The sequence below is a fragment of the Triticum dicoccoides genome, chromosome 3B (assembly GCF_002162155.2).
Source record: "Triticum dicoccoides isolate Atlit2015 ecotype Zavitan chromosome 3B, WEW_v2.0, whole genome shotgun sequence".
NCBI classification, from domain to species: Eukaryota; Viridiplantae; Streptophyta; class Magnoliopsida; order Poales; family Poaceae; genus Triticum; species Triticum dicoccoides.
In genome coordinates, this window is record NC_041385.1 from 369,194,164 (window position 1) to 369,199,122 (window position 4,959).

The window sequence follows — 4,959 nt, forward strand, 5'->3', positions numbered from 1 at the left end:
GTGAGTGCATCGAGCTCGTGAAGTAGGGTACTTGTTGTTACAGTTTTGCTAGTCTAAATCTGCTATATCATGTTGCTGTCTAAACTTGCTTCTACAAGTCATTCTATGAATAATCTGGAGATGTTCACTAAGGATGTTTTGTTATACATGTCATGCTCTATCAATCCATGCCCTTGATTGCATTTATAGCCTGCTGTAGCTTGTTGTAATCTTGCTCTCAATTTGCTAAATAATGTTGCTATCAGCCTGTTAACATTAATTTCAGTTTTGCCATGAGCTTTGCTAGTGATCCATACACCCTATGAACTTGCTCTTGCCATGATTAGCTTAATACATATTTCATATTGCTGTTGGTCACCTTGTCATGCCATGTATTTCTCCGTGGTGAGTGGTACAAGCTCACCAACATGCCTACTTAACGTTGTTCCTGCCATGTCTGAATCTGTCATATCATTTGCCATGATTGCATGGATGCTACCTTTTTTCTGTTGATCTTTGGTATAAGTTCAGTAAGGGAGTTTTGTTCTTTGTATTTATTATTAGCATGCCATGCCTTTTTTTGCCATGTTAAGTTCATGTAACATGTTGTTTGATAGCTCTAAACATTGTAACCTGATGTTATTTCTGCTAAGTCTGTAAACTGTTATTATTTGCAATCTTGCCATGTCCTTTTGAGCATGTTCTCGTGATTTATGGAGATAGCTCAGTGTTCATGTTTTGTCATGCTCTACCTGTACCTCATGTCCATGTCTTTTGGTTTCATGTTGAGATGCTGTAGCATACTGTTTTGATGCTTGCAAGATGCCTAGTTGTTGTTTTGGACAGCTTGTCCTTTAAACTTGTAGAGTGTATGTGTGTAACCGTTGCTCCGTTTTGAGTGTGCTCTATATGAAACTTGCTTATAATTGCATGTAGTTTCATATTGTAATGTTGCATCCATGTTTTGAGAGTGTTTGCTTGATGTTTGTATGTATTTTGCATCAATGCCATGTTTAGCTTGTTTTGCTCATATCTTCTAGGCCGTAGCTCCGAATTAAATGAACTTTATATGTAACTTGACTAGAATCTCGTGTAGATCATCTTGGTGCATCTTAACTTGCTGTTTAACAACTTGAACATAAGGTTTATTCAGTTCTGGACCAATTTCTAAATTTTCATAGGAGGACTTACCGGAATTGTTATATGTTGTTTCCGACCTCATTTAACCTTGCTTTGATGTGTTGCTCTTGTATGCATCATTTCTTGCCATGAGTAGCTTCATGTAGCCTTTGTCATGCATCATGATTGGTTGAGCATCTTGTCATGTTTATGTGTGGTGTGTTTACCTTGTTCTTTGCTTCTTTCCGGTTGTGCTCCTGTTTCGTTGCGATCGTGAGGATTCATTCGTCTACGCTTGGTTCGTCTTCGTGGCTTCATCTTCTTCATGGACTCATTCTTCTTCCTAGTGGGATTTCAGGCAAGATGACTGTCACCTTGGATCTCATTACTATCATGGCTATGCTAGTTGCTTCATTCTATCGCTATGCTGCGCTTCCTATCACTTGTTCTTCAAGCCTCCCCAAATTGCCATGTCAGCCTCTAACCTTTTCACCCTTCCTAGCAAACTGTTGCTTGGCTATGTTACCGCTTTTGCTCAGCCGCTCTTATAGCGTTGTTAGTTGCAGGTGAAGTTGAAGGTTGCTCCACGGTGGACAGGATTATGGTTGGGATATCACAATATCTCTTATTTAATTAATGCATCTATATACTTGGTAAAGGGTGGAAGGCTCGGCCTTATGCCTGGTGTTTTGTTCCACTCTTGCCACCCTAGTTTCCGTCATACCGGTGTTATGTTCCTTGATTTTGCGTTCCTTACGCGGTTGGGTGATTTACGGGACCCCCTTGACAGTTCTCTTTGAATAAAACTCCTCCGGCAAGGCCCAACCTTGGTTTTACCATTTGCCTCACCACCACCTATACCTTTCCCTTGGGTGGGCCAACCCAAGGGTCATCTTTATTTTAGCCCCCCCGGGCTAGTGCTTCTCTAAGTGTTGGTCAAAACTGAGCGATGTCTGGTGCCCCCTGGGCAACCAGGGTCTATGCCAACCCGACGTCTGGATCATACGGTGTGCCGTGAGAACGAGATACGTGCGACTCCTATGGGGATTTGTAGGCACATTGGGCGGCTTTGCTGGTCTTGTTTTACCATTGTCGAAATGTCTTGCAAACCGGGATTCCGAGACTGATCGGGTCTTCCTGGGAGAAGGAATATCCTTTGCTGACCATGAGAGCTTGTGATGGGCTAAGTTGGGACACCTCTGCAGGGTATAAAATTTTGAGAGTCGTGCCCGCGGTTATGTGGCATATGGGAATTTGTTAACGTCCGGTTGTAGAGAACTTGACACCAGATTCGAATTAAAACGCATCAACCGCGTGTGTAGCCGTGATGGTCTCTTTTTGGCGGAGTCCGGGAAGTGAACACGGTTTTGGGTTATGTTTGACGTAAGTAGGAGTTCAGGATCACCTCTTGATCATTGCTAGCTTCACGACCGCTCCTTTGCTTCTCTTCTCGCTCTTATTTGCGTATGTTAGCCACCATATCATGCTTAGTCGCTGTTGCAACCTCACCACGTTGCCCCTTCCTTACCCATTAAGCTTTGCTAATCTTGATACCCATGGTAATGGGATTGGATGATCATGACGCGAGAGCGATGTTTGCTTGTTTTGGAGTTCTTCTTCTGCTTCTTCTTCGATCAGGGGATAGGTTCCAGGTCGGCAGCCTAGGCTAGCAGGGTGGATGTCGTTTGAGCTTCTGTTTATGTTTCATCTGTAGTCGGCTGTTGCTCTTATGTATGATGATGTTGTATTAGTGTGGCATTGTATGCCTGTTGTATGTATCCCCATCTATTATGTAATGTTGATGTAATGACATCCACCTTGCAAAAGCATCTCCAATATGCGCTTCTATCCTTGGTGGGACCTTCGAGTTCCTTTAGGATAGGGTCGCATATTGGGCGTGACATAATAAATTCTAAAGGACAAATGCCAGCATGCCACACAAGTTCATCTCCAATTCATGTGATAAATTTTTGCACGACTAGTCTACATATATTCACAATGCTACCGTCCACAATTTACCGTACTCCACTTACACGTTATAGATGGGCTCCATGTCCTCCTCCAGGTTCCAGTCCCAAGTGTTCTTCATGGATGGCACGATCCATAGTGGTGGGCAACGGGAATCATTGTTGCAACTTTCTAGTCCGGTTCCACGTGATGGAGACTCATCCAAGCTGAAGCGGCATAAATGAGGGATAGCATGTCCCAGCATGTCGTTCATCCGGTGGTGCGCACTGAAGACACAACCATGCTTCATGAACGGCAGGCCTTCGGTGTCGTGCACGGAAGGTGGCATTCACTTCACAATGGGGTAGCTATACCCAATGAAAAGCCAGTACTCTCCAAGAGTGTTCCTCGGCACCCACGTAGCATCACGGGGGTCGAACTCAGCGCCGTTCATCTGATACACGCGGCATCTCAGCTCTGGACACATGGTGACGTACATAGTCAAGGTCCATGCATAGTAATGTTGTGCTCAAATATGGTGGTCAATAATACTGTGTAGCAAATAGTACTACTCCAGTATAGAGGAAGTAAAATAACTGGCTTATTATATATATAGCCACTCTTGGCTACATGGATGAGATAGTAAGACATGGAAAAACAAAAATGGTGGCAACTAGTGGGTTCAAGTCTTCAAGAGCCTAGCTAGCTATACGCGTCCTCCCAGGTAAAAAGTACTCCTACTAGTACTAGTAAGTAGTACAACAATGAAAGAGAAGGCGAGAGGGTTAAAAAATATAATACTAAATGGAATACATGAGTAGATGGTGATGGTCCGATCATGGTAGATTGTGTGACCATGTTGCACAACAGTGGTACCATGGGTAACGACTACTAAGATAGTTGATCCCAATATGCCAAAGTTAGCTACAAGGTTCCAGGTTAGACCGAATCACGGATGCAAATGCACATCCAGGATCGGTGATCATATTTTGATCGGGGGATGACTGGTCCCTGTAAAATAATGCAGTACCGTTAGGGATGCAAATGATGGTTTGTGCATTTCGTTTGTAATCTCCCGTACCGTAGGATGGCAACCAGATGAAACAAGTCCCCTAGCTTGTCACCGTGAAGATGCGGCCTAGATGGCGCACAACATCTTTGAACGTGTAGGGGTACAAATCTGCCGCCGCCAACATGCGCCAGCCTCTGCCGTTACTGCCTCTTGCATTGATGGCAATCCTTATGTCGAACACCACGATGAGACAGTAATCGTCATAGCCGCGTCGCTTTGTCGGCGGGTTCGCAATTTCTATCTTCTTCAATCTCATGTAGGCATCATCATACATATTCAAGCCCAACCAGTATGGAAGGCCGATCCAATGGTGGAGAAGGGGTCTACGGGAATGACCGCACTGCTATGGGTGTTGTGCAAAATGATGGTGGTATCCGGCCGGAGGTATGCAAGCTAATCTTCGTTGGCACTGACCCAGACCTATATATAATACAGTGGGTAGCGGAGAAATTACAGGATGTAAATGGAATAAGTAAGTACTACATGATCAAACTCCATGACTGACCTGCTCATCGGACAAAATTCGACTACCTCTCAACGTCGGCAACTCTAGCGGAGTCAACATGCAACCATTGCCAGGGAGCGGTGGACTGTTCGCAGGATTGTACCATAGAAGAACCTTCTCCTCGAGGACGCATGGAAGACCAACAAGCATGGCCTTTTCCCAAGGTTGTTTAAGCACCGTCTTGAAAAAGTTGGAGCAGGAAGCACCAAGTCTTGCGGTGGTGAGGATGTCGGAGCAGCGTGCAATTTCTCCCGTAGCATCGTCATCCAAGGTCTCCCAACCCCCACGAGGAGGAGAACCGCCTGGCGAATCCATGGGAGCAGCAACGTACTGCCTT